At 32.8% G+C, this 16,682-nt stretch overlaps 1 protein-coding gene across 3 annotated transcripts in view; it reads right to left on the bottom strand.

Annotated features, from left to right (window-relative positions):
• LOC126743748 (uncharacterized) overlaps positions 1-16,682 on the bottom strand; it is a 234,638-nt gene that overhangs the window by 14,264 nt on the left and 203,692 nt on the right. For 2 of the 3 annotated variants that reach the window (XM_050450965.1, XM_050450967.1), the window contains exon 7: positions 1,225-15,227. The exons of the other annotated variant lie outside the window; for it this stretch is intronic. The gene's annotated coding sequence lies outside the window, so the exon portion shown is untranslated. Of the gene's footprint in view, positions 1-1,224; positions 15,228-16,682 lie in introns of those variants that run through there. 3 annotated transcript variants of the gene reach the window in all.

Raw genomic sequence — 16,682 nt, 5'->3', positions numbered from 1 at the left:
TCAATTTTGAATTTTGCTGACAATGCCAATGTATAAATTATGTCCACTTATAAATAAATTGAAACGCAATTTTCTGAGGCACTTTATTACAGAATAAAGTCTGGATTACGATGAATCTATGATACGCTACTACGGCCATCATGGAAGTAAGCAATTTATGGGGAAAGCGCATCAAATTTGGGTTTAATATGTCTTTAAATTTATCCTCTGATATCTTCTTAGCTTTTACTTATATCAAGCAAAGGACCAAACTTAAACAAAGAAGATGACATTACTTTCGGAAAAGTTACAGCTCCATTAGCAAATATGCTCAGAGAGTTTCCTAAAAATAAGAAAATCTTACGTATCAATTTTATATGAATAATTTATTCACAAGCGTAAAAATTTCTTGTTAATTTAAAACAATAAGGATATGATGAAACCGAAAGAATGAGAGCCATTACGATTCCCAAAAATTTTGTCTGATGAAAAAACTTTTTCAAAAAATGCCAGAAAGGGAGATTTTGCCTCAAAAATTGACAAAAATGGCGATATTATATTTGTAAATTGGCTAGATAATATTGTTGTTACCATAGCATCTACCACTTGTGGTGTAGCTCCTATTGCTCAAATAAAGAGAAACTTTCGGGTAGAAAAAAAAATATACGTGAATAGGCCAAAACATTATTTGTAAATATAACGGCAACGTTGCGCTCCTTGCCAGCTGAATTATATTTTGTGACCGTGGCTGCTTAAGGTCTTGTGTTTAGTTCTACTACATGAATCCTTAGTGCGTGCGTGTCGGAAAGTGAGCGAATTGCTTACCTGCGAGTACCGGTGTTAGTCAGTTTTGTCAGATATTTCTGTAAGAACGAACTATTTTATTTTGTGTTTTTGCGGAGTAATGTTGTGTTTTTTATGGTTTTCTAGGTGGGCGAGTTAAACATGGATGCTAAAGAAGAAGCAAGACTTTTAAAAATCTTTGAAGAGCTGGAGCAAGAAGAGCTACTTGCTAGAGAACACGGAGTTCCAGAAGAACCACTAGAAAATGTAGAGAGTGACGAAGACTGTGTCGAAAATAATTTGGACTTTAATACTGACTCTGAGTTATCCGCGGACGATTCCGATGATTCTGTGTCTTCTACGCGTTGGTCTGAAGATGGCCCAAATTATATAGGTAAAGACAGAAAAACAATTTGGAAAGTTAACAGAAAGCCTAAAACTAGTCATGCTAGACGCCATAATATAATAACGCATTTACCGGAACGTCGTTTGAAACATGGAATTTATTTATACCGGATCAAATTATTGACGAAATTGTCCGATGTACAAATATTTATCTATCTAGTATCCTTGAGAATTTTTCCCGTCCGAGGGATGCTGTGGATACACATGCTGAAGAAATTAAAGCTGTTTTTGTTATCTCGTACATGGCAGGCATTTTAAAATCAAGACATACGAATCTGAATAACCTCTGGGCTACTGATGCAACAGCTCCTGAATTCTTTAGGCTGTTAATGTCCAAAAATCGCTTTTATTTATTACTTCGCTCGTTACGTTTTGATGATATTTCCACCAGAGCTGAAAGAAGAAAAATCGATAAACTTGCACCAGTAAGAGATATATTTTAAAAGTTTCAAGAAAGATGCCAGGCTTGTTACACTCCAGGGGAAAACTGTACGATTGACGAAATGTTGGAAGGGTTCCGTGGACGTTGTAGCTTTCGGCAATATATACCAAGCAAGCCCAACAAGTACGGAATAAAAATTTTTGCAATTGCATTGCATTGCATTGGAAGAGCCAATTGGCCAGCCGTTTATTTTACACAATAAAAATGGAAATTTATGCTGGCAAACAACCAGAGGGTCCATTTATGATTGACAACAGCCCAGCCAGTTTAGTACATCATTTGTGTGAGCATATAGCAAACTCGGGGCGCAATATAACATATGATAACTGGTTTACGTTAGTTCCTTTAGCTCTAGACCTCCTAAAAAATAAAAGATTAACTTTGATTGGAACCATACGCAAAAACAAGCGTGAAATTCCACAAATCTTTGTTGCAACTAAAGAGAGAAAGATATGTAGCAGTATGTTTGCTTTTGGAAGAGATTGTTTATTAGTGTCCTATGTTCCGAAGGTAAATAAAAATGTCTTGCTGTTATCTACATTTCATGAAAATGATACAATTGATCCTGAATCAGGTGATGCATTTAAACCAAAAGTTATAACTGAATATAACAGAAATAAATCAGGAGTTGATACAGTAGATCAGCTAAAAAGCATTTATTCTGTATCCAGAATCACTTGCAGGTAGCCTATGACAGTATTTTTTTCAGTCCTCAATATTGCAGATATAAACGGGTTTGTCATATTTAGATCCAACAGTCTGAATTCAAAAGACCCAAGGCGATTATATCTGAAATGTTTGGCAGAACAGCTTGTAAAACATCACATGATGCGATGTGAAACACAAACATTGCCATATCTTCTAAGCTTGCAAATTAAACAATATATAAACCTACCTTTGACAGAAAAACTAGATATAACAGAACCGGAGGTACCTCAATCCAGACCGAAATGTTCTTACTGTCCAAGAAAGAAAAACCGCAAGACCAGTTCGAAATGTGCTAAGTGCCTAAAAGCAATTTGTAAAGAACATACTATTACTTAATGCACGGAATGTGTAAAATCTAACTCTGACTAAAAATAAGTTGGCAGTATGTAAGATTTCCATTTATATTTTGTTTTCTTTGTGTCAGCTTTTAAGTTTTTAAATCAGGTTAGTTCAGGTTTAATTAGCCTAAACATTTTTACCCGAGCATTTTGACTTTGTGTTAATTTTTTGTTGTATTTTATGTACCAAAATTCTTTTAATTTTAAAAATAAAATATTTTGTTAGTAACCAAATTTTATTTATTTTGCCCAATGATATATTTTTTAAGCAAATATGGCGTGAAAAGTATAAGTGAGCATAGTGCTCACCTGCAAATAATGGTGCTAATGGGAACCCGCGGGTAATGCAAGGTTATAGGCGCAAATTATTTTCGCTGTACTACTCTTCTATTAATGCAACTTTTGATGGGTGCAACATTTTATTACAAATACCTTTAAAATAAAATAAAACGTCCAAAATTTTATCGCGTGTGCCCCACACAATCAATATATATTTAAATCGACATAGAAAATTTTACTAGAACTAGAGCTTAGAATAGTAGAGACTTAAAATATTCATCTTCTATACATATACAAAGTCAAAAGTTACATTAGACAAATAGAATTTGCTCGAAAACGCGCATTTTTTATTATCCTTTTTAAGTCTAGTCGAATAGGTTAGTAAGTCCCTTTGGAACTTAATAAAAATAAACAATTAATGTTTTGCTGAAAATCTGTGGTTCGAGATATGAACGAATTATTGCTTCCCTGTGATTAATTGATATGTGTAACTTAGACCCAACAATTTGACTAATCGCCATACGGCAAGATATGTGAACTATTTGACCTTATTTATTGGTGCAAACTAAAAGCAAATACATAATACGATATTTGGCACCCTGTTTTAAATTTGAAACTTCGACCACAGACTTTCTTAAGAGATTCGCCCATAAATATATAACATGATTTTTAGTGTATTATACATTTATATATTTCCTACAACATTTAATAGTGTATTTGTCTAAGTTGGCTGTGTGCGTCTTTTTTTTTCTTAACAAGCATTCTCCCGTTAGTTTTCTAATCATAAGGGTACACCGGAGAAGGGTGGTTCTTGGTTGTACCCAGAGAATATTCAGGCAGTTCAAAAAAGCTGACTCTGACGTCACTACACGTCTAAATATGGCGCCGATCAGTCTTTGCCATAAGTGAATCAATCAGACCTTATATTTATTGATAATTTACATGATAAGCAATGTGAGGAATGATGAGAGGTATTGTCTTCCATTTAATATGGCACCCGACAGAAGAAGACTGCTAATGAGTTTAAAATAATTGAGTTAGGTCATTTAGTTGGAGTCAGGAAATAAGGTTTTAATGTCATATAAGTCTCCGCATATAGATGTTTAGTTTATTTCATAAGTCATCCCCAGGACAAACCCGATTTTGCCATTTTGTTAATAACAACAACGATGAACATATGGGTGATTCATACAAGTAGCTATATTCTTCTGAGAAAGCTCTACAAAGTTACAGTAAGATCCAATGTTCTAGTTTCGGTATGACAGTTATTTAATGCAGGCCGTCACACCATATTTAGCTTTAATTATTATTACTCTATTACGCATTATTACTTTTAATAATGGGAAAAAAAAGAGTTTCGAGCAGTATTTCTCTCTGAAACAGTGGATCGCGACCCAGATTAAAACTTAATTGGATGCTGTTCATTGTATTTTACCGACTTTAAATAGTATTATTTTTGAATAAACTAATTTTGACAAATGACGATGTTAACAGGCCGAAACCCAAAGGAACATCCACAAATTACAAAGGGTTTCAGGTGTACTTAGCTAATACAAAATTAAAAAATAATACAAGAGCAGAAATACAATAAAGTGATAAGTTTCTAATTCTGTGTTCTTGTTAATTAGAACAAGGATCTCTTATTCTCTTCTTAAACATAGAAAGAGAGCGGCAAAATAAATCTACAGAAAAAAATTTGAAATTATATAAGGAAAGCATACGACTTAACGGCGAATTCCTTGCTACATTGATTCTATACAAACACACTGGAAACAAATAAGAATTTCGAAAATTTCGCTGAGATATATGGAAAGGTATTTGGGATATTAGATAACTTGAGTCACTCTGATAGTTAATTATTTCATAGAGAAAGAACATGTCTGTGTGAAAGTCAAAGTAACTACATCAAAAATAATTGTGAAAATATATCATATTGTTACCAATTCTCGACGAATAAAAATTCGTGAAATAACTGAATTTATAGCCATTTTAATCGGTACTATAGAAAACATTTTGCAGCAACATTTGTGTATCACAAAACTTTGTGCCCCATGAGTGCCGTGATTGTTGAAAACAAAATCATCTATAGATCAATACTGGGTAGTATTCATCGATGATTTGATGTTATCAAATAGACTTATAGCTATGGATGCGACATGGACACATCACTATATTCCTGAGTCGAATCAGCAATGCAATGGACAGTCAAAGCAATTAATAACGTCGGATAAGAAGTTGCTAAAAAGAGCAAAAGATTTTATCGACTGCAGAGATTATGACCATTATTTTCATTATTTTTTGGGATTCCAAACACATTAGATAGATTAATTGATTTACAGAAAGATAAAACAATTACAGAAGACTTACAATGCAACACTTTTTGGTCGTTTGCGGTCCAAAAAAGTTCTTTTTCATTAAGTCAATGTTTTTGAGTTCACACTTTCACAGTTGCAATATGAAGAGGTTGCGGTTTGAATTACTACCTTATTAGACAGATTTGACACCTAATGACTTTTTCCTCTTTTTTAACTTAAAAAGATGCCTCGAAGAAAAATTATAAAAACCTATAGAATTTACGGGCGTTTTCTAGTTAAAGTAAAACGATGAAAATATGATATTACTGCCTAATCATACGGTCAAACTAAAGGCCTCAATTACCTCGTTTCAAGAATAAAATAAAAGGTTTCCATGGCTTTTAAAGATTTCTTACAGTTAAAGTAAGAGAAAAAATGACCTTGTCCTTGGACGAGAAGTAAAACTTTGACTAAATTGTATCTGGACTAGGTATGCTACCAACTATCATGTTCTTAGGATAGTCCTGAAAACCTGTTGACTTTCAATGATCTTTTACGACTTAGATAATCTCTGATGCTATATGTAAGAATCCAGGTCTTTGGGTTTTTTAATGTTCAATTATAATGTTTATCAGCTATTTATATGTATATAATCTATTAACAATTTGTTTAGCATTAAAATTCAAGAGAAGAGGTTAATAGTTTAGGATTTGAAATACTTCTGATAAATGAATTAAATCTTAATCTAATAGAAATAACTACCTTATCCTATAAACAAGAGATCATTGTTAACTTCCAACTCTTTCGCCCTTATTTGGCTATTAACTTTCTGAGCATGGGAATCACTTAACTTGAAATCTAGAGACTGCCATCTTTTTACTTCAGAAAATGGTTTCTTTTTTAAATATTTTTTACTACATCAGGTTCAGTTTTCTCATTATTAAACCATCTATGAAATAATATTGAATTTTTTACTTGATCTTGAATTTAATAATCTTTTACGCTTTCAGCGTTTAGTAGCTCGCCAACTATCTCGTCCTTAGTAATAATAAAGACTTGGTTAATTTCACTTAGATCAGCTCTTATGGTTTGAGTTGACATAACTATCTTACTAATTATTCCTAACTATTTTGTTACTTAGTTTAAATGATTACTAGTCATTTAATTATTAGAATAAGATAAAAGGTTTAATTTACTTTTCTATATTTTATAGGTATCTGTTAAAATTTGAGTTAGGGGCTATCCATTTTGTTATTTCATGGATACAAATTGCAGGTCATTTTGCCTTAGGCTGATTTTACTATTAAGAAGTGAAATAGTCCAAACTACTTCGACAATGCAACAAGAATTAATCCCTAATTAACTTTTTAATATGCCTTGCAGTCTGAAAGAGATAACCTGATTATTTGGATTAGTTGGCTAACAAATAACGTATTCTTGCGATAAAAGGGTTCTGAATTAATATCCTAAGATCTCATCCTACACAAATTATTCACTCTCTTCTCTTCAGTTATTTTAGGATAGAAAATATGACTTTATTGCTCAAAAAATATCTAATTTCCCTAAAATAAGATAAAAAGCTTACCTGACTGTTAAATATCTTTTAATGCTTAAAATAAAGATCAGTGCACTTCACTCTGAGGTCAAAGCATCCTAGTGCTGATGAAGTGAGACATTATGGTTTATTTCTGGATTTGCATTTATTAACTCATCGATATCAAATATCCTCCAGAAAGTTGGTATTTCAGAGACCTTCAACCTGTCCAATTGTGATGTAACCAAAAACTCTTTATAGGTTCTATTTATTGTATGTCCATAATTTTCCTTCTCCACAGAGTTGCCTCAATTAATTAATTTTTGCAGATAATACTAATATCCCATTCTTCTTATTCTTCTTCTGGTATCGGTCGTTCGTTTCGGTAATCGTGTTGGCAAGTATATATTTTTTTTGTAATAACTCAAAACCGTTCTACTGATCTTTTCTCAAACCATGTCTATGTCAAGGTGTCGCAACTATGACGTTATTTTTCTTCCGGGTTCTCTTTTATTCGCCACATTTCCTTGAAGTATGGTTTGCGGTAAGGAGTATCGATATTTATTTCTCATAACATTAGCCCAGATATTCTGGTTTTCTTTTCTTAATGGTGTACATGACTTGTAAATCTTTTTTCATTATCCTTAGAACTTCTATGTTCGTAATGTGAGCTGTCTATGGTATCCTGAGCATTCTTCTATACAGCGATATCTCCAATGATATCAGATCTTTAGTGGTAGCTTTTGTAACTGTCCAGAACTCTACACCATATAATAAAATAGAAAAGATATTGCATTTTAAGTGCCTTACTTGCATTTTACAGTGACTTTTGTTGAAAATGGGACACATTTTGTGAAATAATCGTGAAATTTTGTGCTTCTTTGGAATTTTTTTTGGAGTACAAGTTAAATATTAAAGGCGAGAGGACACACCCCTGTCTGATTTTATGTTGTAATTTCACCTGTTCCGTTCGATTTCCATCAAGTCTTAAGCATGCTGGCTGATTCAAGTAGAGATTTCAAATTAATCTGATGTCTTTATCGTCCAAACCGGCCTCTTCCAGGATATTGATCATTTTATGATGTTGAACGCAATTAAGTGCTTTTTCATACTCGATTAGACAAACGTATACATCATAGTTAATATCTCTGCATCTTTGGATTAGGACTTAAACTTCAAAGAAAAACTCTCTGGTTCCGACTGCCTTTATGAAACCAAATTGGTTTTTGGATATCTGTTTGTTGCATTTGTTGTAGATACCTATATAGATAATATTAAGAACTAATTTTAGCATATGTCATCAGACTGATGATCCAATATTCCTTGCACTTCTTTGGTCAAGGTATTTTGGGCAACGTTATAAATTCTGATTGCAACCAAAATTTGCAAATTTTTCGAAGATATTTCTAGAGTTGTTTGATGATAATATTTTTTCCGTTTATCTTTATGATATTCATAGCTTGTCGCTTGTTAAATATTTCTGTTATCTCTTTACTTTTTTGTGAAGGTTAAAGCTGTCCTGTATAGTATGTAGTATTTCTACTTCTGTGCCTAATATGTTTCTGGGTTTTTTGTATTCTTTTTCATCACCTTTATGTATTCTTCGTTATCTCATTAGTTTCAAAATTTAACTGGTTATCAAAGATTTCATTTTTGGATTTCTTTACTGGTTTTAAAAATTCTTTCTTTGTTGAATCTATCTGCTTCATTGGTGAATTCATTAATTATCGCCTGTATGTTATTCACCTCTTTTAATTTTTTATATCTGCGTTTACTGTATTCGCTTGCTTTTTGTTTTATAAGAGGTTTGACGTTTCGGATGTTGGCAATGATGTTGGCAAGTATATTTTTTTTTGTAACAATTCGAAATCGTTCTACAAACCTTTCTCAAACCAAGTCCGTAGGTGTCGCAACCATGATGTTATTTTTCTTCCAGGCTGTCTTTTATTCGAGACTTTTCCTTGAAGAATGGTTTGCAGTAACACAATACAAGGAGTATCGGTATTTATTTATCAGAACAGGCTCAGGTATTCTAGTTTTCTTTTCTTAATGGTGTACATGACTTGTAGATCTTTTTTCATTATTGTATTAACGTGAGCTGTCCATGGTATCCTGCACATTCTTCTATACAGCCACATTTCAAATGCTATCCGATTTTTTGTGGTGGCTTTTGTGACTATCCAGAATTCTACACCATGCAATAAAACACATTGCATTTTAAGTGCTCTACTTGCGTTTTAAGAGATATGTTGTAACTTGTTGTTGAATATGGCAAACATTTTGTGAAATACCATCCTTGTTTTTCCTATACGACATTTCATTTCTTGTGCACTGTTCCGTTGTTCATTTATGATGGTTAAGGGCTTCGATGAATTTTTTTTTTGGAACAAAAGTTGAATATCAAAGGCGAGAAGACACACCCCTGTCTGATCTTATGCTGTAATTTCACCTGTTCCGTCCGATCTCCATCAAGTCTTAAGCATGCTGGCTGATTCCAGTAGAGATTTCAAATTAATTTGATGTCTTTATCGTCCAAACCGGGCTCTTCCAGGATATTGATCATTTTATGATGTGAAATGCAAATAAGTGCTTTTTCATAATCGATTAGACAAACGCATACATCATAGGTAATATCTCTGCATTAGGGCTTAAACTTCAAAGAATGACTCTCTGGTTCCGACTGCCTTTATAAAACCAAATTGGTTTTCGGATATCTGTTCTTTGCATTTGTTGTAAATACTTCTGTAGATAATTTTAACAACTATTTTAGCATACGACTCATCAGACTGATGGTCCGATATTCCTCACACTTTTTTGGTCAAGGTATTTTGGGCAACGTTATAAATTCTGATTGCAACCAAAATTTGCAAATTTTTCGAAGATGTTTCTAGAGTTGTTGATTCTGTTGAAGATGTCGGTTCAGGCCATTCCTTCATCATCCAACAACTTTAGAAATTCAGCCTTAATATTCTCTACTCCCACTGCTTTTTTGTTTTTCATTTGTTTTATTGCTATTTCTACCTCGTGGATTAGTATGGGTGCCTGTAGTACTGTACCTCTCTCAAAAACTTTACTATATATGACTTTCACCTATTTTTCAGATCATATTTGACAATAATAATTTTTACGTTTATCTCTATGATGTTCATAGCTCGTCGCTTGTTAAAGGTTCCTGTCCTGTCTAGTATGTAGTATTTCTATTTCTGCACCTCTCTCTGCTGCTTCTTTTTTTGGCTTCTCTATTTTTTTTCTTAATATGTGTATGGGTTTTTTTGTATTCTTTTTCATCACCTTTATGTATTGTTCGTTGTTCCATTAGTTTTAAGATTTCACTGGTTATCCAAAATTTCTTTTTTAGTTTTAAAAATTCTTTCTTTGTTGAATCTATTATCTTGGTGAATTCGTTAATTTCCGTCTACATGTCATTCACCTCTTTCAATTTTTTACATTTGCGTTTACTTATTGCTTTTTGTTTTATAAGGGATTGCTCTAGACCCTTCATGTCATATTGAAGAATCATTTTCTTCTTAGCTTTCTGCAGTTTCACTCTTACAACTTCTACTAGAGATATATAATCTGATTCAATGTCCGCTTTAACACGACTCCCAAACCAAAAGGTTGGGAGTCGTGCTTTGGTTTCTTTAGTAGACTTTCAACTTTCTCTTCTTCTTATATTTGCACTATGTTCATATTTACAGGATGGAGCTTTTACTCGGAGTAGCATTGCTGTGTCGGACATTGGGATTAAATTAAACACGCATCTACCAGTATGTCTTACAACTATTATTCCAACCCCTTATTTCAGCTTTCAAATATCCCATTGTATCACCAAAACTAAACCTAGTAAAATAAATTTGTTATAACAGGGACTCTCTAGTATTTAAATATGACTTAGAATAAATTCTTCTATTGGGTGAACGAGTTACTAAATATCTCTATTAACGATTATCTTTGTGGTGTTTAAGGTCCATCTAAACAATCTGATAAGTTTGTATTGTTATCAGACAAAGAGGACAGTTTTTTGTCATATATTCAGATGAGCACGGTAAGATCCTTCTCGAGTTTTCCAGAAATATAACTTTAGTTTTTTTTTTTAAATTTGTGTAGTACGTAGTTCAATAATTACGATATTACATGTTGATTTCACAATAATAGCATATTGTTATCATCATTACACGTAACAATTTAAATAAGTAATAACTCTATTTTCTTTTATTATCTTTTTTTGTTTTTTGTGTCGAGTCCCATTTTATACTCCTTGCCGTGATCTGTTTCTAAAACATTCTATTAGCTGTTAATACAGGGTGGCCCATTTAACTTGAGACATCGAAATATCTCGAAAACCAAACATGTATTTAGAACATGTTTCATGTGAAGTTTGAATTGTTTCCAGGGGGCCATAAAATGACGTCATTGGTTTGACCTTTAGTGGACTTCTTGAAGGTCAAATAAAGGTCAACTTTACTTTTTTGCATAGAAACCTCTATTTTTCTTTAATGGTATCTTGTTTAGCATTAAAAAATAAGTAACTTTTATTTGACACTTTTTTACATGCGATCTCTCCTTTTCAAGATATTAATTCTTGATCCTTTTACGATTTTTTTCCCTGACAATGACATTAGAAACAGGAATAGCTTTGCTTCAGCAATTCTTCAATATTGTTGTGACAAGGCATTATTGATCAATGATCAATGCAAGTTGTTATGATGCGAAAATTTTCTATAGTGAACAGAACTCACGTTTTTATTCCAGGTATTTCAGGCGATTGTAAATAAATACTAATGAATAAGGTAAATAAGAGATTATTTTGGTTCACAGTATTCGCTAAGTTATTAAGTATTTGACTATTTTGTTAAGTGACTATGGAGTGCCTAACAATATATGAAAAAGTTGAAATGGTCCTTATTTATGGTGAATCTGAACGGAATATTAATAGAGCCATTGAACTGTATACCATGCGACATCCTCAACGGCGACTTCCATCGCGAGCATCATTTTATAGGGTAGTGAACCACTTTATAGAAGATGAAAGTGTGAGAACGATAAATCGATCACAAAAGAGAAGCATTACCAGTCAAAATAATGAAATTGCAGTCTTAGCTGCAGTTGCCCATAATCCCGGAGTCAGTTCACGATCAATTTCTTCTGCTTCTGGAATCTCCAAAACAAGTGTCCTGAGAGTTTTGAAACGCCACAAGTTTCATCCGTATCACTTGTCGTTACATCAAGAGCTCCACAGGAATGATTTCCAAAATCAAGTGTTTTTTTGTGAATGGGCCCAAAATCAGTTGCATGAAAATAACAATTTCTTTATGCGCGTCTTATTCACTTCATTTACAAACTATGGTGTAGTTAATCGTCATAACATGCGCGCATCATATCATCGGCCATGGTCTGTGAATGTCTGGTGTGGCATCATCAATGATAAACTCATAGGACCTTATTTTATTGATGGTGTCCTTACAGGCCAAAAATACCATAATTTTTTGCTGGAGATTCTACCAGTATTTTTGGAAGAAGTCTGAGACTAAATATGTGGTACCAGCATGATGGTTGTCCTGCACATTATTCACGCTTTGCGTGCCAAGTGTTGGATCGTGACTTTAATGGACGTTGGATAGGTCACGGTGGAGCAGTCCACTGGCCACCACGGTCACCTGATTTGACGCCCTTAGATTTTTTTCTATGAGGTTATTTCAAGGAGATCGTATATCGCGATCCACCAACGACTCCCGAAAATATGAAGCTGCGAATCACGGAGGTTTGCAGGCAGATAACTCCACAGATGCTGCACTCTGTTCATCGATCGTTTAGAAAGCAAGTCGAAAAATGTATAGAAGTGTAAGGTGAATACTTTAAACATTTATTGAAATAATTTTCTGACTTTTTTTGTTTCAATTTCTTATTTGAACTTTGTACCTTTTATTTTAAAGTTTTTGATTCCGTTGATAATAAAATTCTATTATAAGATACTCTCACTCCTTTTGATATATCATCAGATACCACCTACAAGGGCAAATGTCATTGTAAGGAAAAAATTGGTAAAAGAATCAAGAATTAATATCTTGAAAAGGAGAGGTCGCATGTAAAAAAATGTCAGATGAAAGTAACTTATTTTCTAACGCAAAATCAGATAGTATTTAAAAAAATAGAGGTTTCTATGCAAAAAAGTGAAGTTGACCTTCATTTGACCTTAAAGACGTCCATTTAAGATCAAACCACTGACGTCATTTTATGGCCCCTGAAAACCATTCAAATTTCACATGAAACATTTTCTGGATACATGTTTTCGAGATATTGCGATGTCTTAAGTTAAATGGACCACCGCTGCTATAGTTTATAAAAAATATAAATATGAGCTTCATCATCTATCTGACTACAACCTTTGCAATACCTCCTTTCTGCCTCTTCCTATTCCAAAAACTGAAAAGTTAAGAGCGGATTTTATATATGGAGGCAAAAAGATTTTTAACCACCTACCTTTAAATTTGCGAACTATTTAATGTGACGTTAGATTTAGTAGCAAGGGGATGAAAAAGCTGTTGCTGAGTGAAGCTTTCGATACTTTAAACGAATTCTTTGAGCGTAACCTTTAAAACGTCCGTATTTATATTTTTGGCCACATTTTAGTTTTATTTACGTATTCTTTTTTACCTTTATACACTTTTCTGATGTTACCATGTTACAGCCCACATTTTCTTTTATTTTAATTTTTATTATTATTTTTAAAATGTATACTTTGGATAGTTTTAGTAGGTATCTTTGTTTTTAGCTTTATTTTTCTTCTGCAGCTTTTATGTTAATACCAATAAGCAATTTTTAAATTTGAAATTCAATTTAAGCTAAGTTTTGCTATTACTACAACTACTGAAGGAGTTGTAACTGCTGACATAATGTAAAATATGAATTTTCTTCATAATAAATCTAAAGATATTTTTTTAAATAAAGTTTAAATCATTTTTTTAAGCCATTAGTCTAATCCACTTTAAGTATATAAAACTTTTTTTTTTACTTTTGGTTAAGTAAGCACTAATTTTAATATTGAATCTCTTCGAATTCTTTTGAAAAACATTTACGCTTTTATCACTTAAATAACATTAAAAAACCGAAAAGTTTGGAGGAATACTTTTGTACAGAAGCTGACTTAAATGTTTCAAGGCTTAAAATTAAATATATTTGTTGTACCTATGTATAATGGGGATGACTAATTAAATAGACTAAATGTCAGTAGAAATAGAATCATATTTCTGGCAGTGTAGTTGACAGCTATACCAGTTACGTAGGCTATTCTGGGCTAGCAGGAAAACATCAAGATTGTAAATATAACTTGTTTAAATCCTTCAATATTTTAAAGGCTTTCAAAAAACATTTAGCTTTTACAAAAAAAATTTACATATATTATTGAAAACATATTAATTTTATATAAATGAATCAGCCTTTCTCTTTTTTTATCCCGAATTAATAACTTCCGAATTCGTGCTAACCCTCTTAAAAGTTAACGTAAGAACAATAAAATTCCTTCGACCTACATATTTTTATCCTTTCGGAATAGAAAAACATCCACCCCGTCCTTCCGGGCATGAAAAATGTCCCATCCGCACCAAACTTCGATAATATTAAAAAGTTGGTGCGCTACATATTTTCCGGGCCATACATGCACGCCTCTCAAGAAACTTTTAACTTTTAAAAGTGCACCCCCGGATTTTTCCGGGATTTTTTCGTCTGGGCGGACGGTTTTATGAGGGATGATCTTGCTCGCCGAGAATGAAACTTTTAGACTCATTAAAAAAGAATTTTTCGGGAATGGAAACTTTCTTCGTCTGTCGGGTGATGCTGTATAAAGTCGGATAAATGGGGGATGAATAAATTTATTATATGACTGCAAGAGTGTTTTATTATTATTGATGTATTAAAAGGAGATCATATAAATCATATATTTGTTAATAGTTAAAATCTTCCAACTAGCATGGTGTATATAATAAGTTGACGGCTTTATGCCATACATATTTAACTTTAAATATACAGCATGAAATTATGTCGTGGAATGACCTGTAAATGATTCGCATTAATATTATTTAAACTAAAATTTTTCCCAAGCCTCAATTTGTTTTTTGTTGGGCTAATACATTTTTAATAACAAAAAAAACACTCCCGCTTTACGCAAACTCTTACCAATATCATTTTATAATAAAATATTAACACAGACAAAGGTTTTTTTTTTAACTAATCAGGCATCACACTTTCATTTACAATTAAAAATCAGAATTACCGTCGTTCACATACTCAATAGTAAAAATTCAAGAGTCCACACGTAATGGAGCTAAAACGACAAGACAATATAAAATAGAGTAACAATCTCACGGTAGATGTCGCGGATTGTCGGTATCGTAGAAAACTGTGCTAACGGCCGAGTGCTGGGTTCGGTACGAACTCGGCTCACCCTGCAGGCTACGACCCGGGACCTCCTGGAAATAGTTTCGTGGTTTCATTTATTTTAAACAGGGAACTGAATTTTAAGACTTTTTTAAAATAAACTTTGCTACTGTAATAAAACCAGAGAATCGATATTTCATAATCATTAAATTGAATAGAGAATAGTGTTGGATCAAATTTTTACACTCTCTATATCATATAACTAGTCATAAATTGAAAACAAAAAACAATATACATGCTGATGTAAACAGGGAATTCGCAAAAGATATTTTATATCAAATTTAAATAAAAATAAAAATCAATTCAAATAATCAATGGTATTAATTTTTTTTTGAGATTTGATACTTCCATTATCTAATGGTACCAGCAGTTGGGCACACTTTATTAATCGCCCAAATAGTTATTATTCTTGTCTGTCTCAAATCACGATGGTATTTGTGAAAAGAAATTTATGATATTTGTGATCAACATATCCTACTAAACATCACTCGATGTAACTCTTTCAGATCTTTTGCATCGGAACTACCCTTAGAATTTTCAAATTTATCACGTAGCTCGTAAGTCTGAGGGGACAAACATTTGTGGAGAATAAAAGGTCCAAAATACTCAAAAGCCAAGTTCCTCGTATAAAATTGACAAGCATCTGATAAAGAATCATTTTTCCGATATACCAGCTGATAGGGTAAGCTGAAGTACTCAACCAACGTGACGGCAACAAAAAATATACCTATCAACGCTCTTCCTTCTAGCTGCCTCTAAATGACGTCTTATCTTATCATATTACCTATCAATTCAGTACTACTCTGTAGATCAATCTCAGAAGAATTAGTGGAATATCCTTGTTATGCTCTTCACATCGAAAAATCATACACCTACCAAAGTTAATGAAAAAGGGGTTAAATTTTTTGGTATCATAGTTAGATGTGCAGATAGCAGAACCAAGTTTATCCAAATAAATATTTCATTCACTATGATTGTCAGAAAGATACATGCTAAGAATAGTTTTAATAGTTCGATTAATCCTTACTGTGGGATTTGCCCTTCAGTGATAGTTGCCATGAGACTTTAACTAGACCTTATAATTCTCAGCCAATTTTCTGAATGGTGCACCATGATGTTGAGGACCATGATCACACAGAATGATGGAAGGAACGTCAAATAGCAAAAACACTTGCATTTTCATGAAAAGCCTAATGGATTCGAAAGTGGCTTTAGGAAGGGGATGAAGAAGTACAAACCTGCTCAAATATTTGGTCACAGCTAGAAAAAAGATGTTACCATGTTTATATTTGGCATAGGATTAAGAGGATGTGTAGAAACTACTTTTAAAGGTCTTTGAGGTTTAGGATTGGTCAGTCCATCTTTACTTTTGGTAAACCAATATCAATTTTGTGCTAAAGACAAATGACACAACACTTAACGAAACTAGCTTTGTACTAAACACAAATGTATGAATAGAAATTGGAGGTTCATGAACTTCAGCAATA

The sequence above is a fragment of the Anthonomus grandis genome, chromosome 13 (assembly GCF_022605725.1).
Source record: "Anthonomus grandis grandis chromosome 13, icAntGran1.3, whole genome shotgun sequence".
Taxonomy (NCBI): Eukaryota; Metazoa; Arthropoda; class Insecta; order Coleoptera; family Curculionidae; genus Anthonomus; species Anthonomus grandis.
Note: the sequence above shows the minus strand (reverse complement) of the source record. Positions and strands in the feature narration are given on the sequence as shown.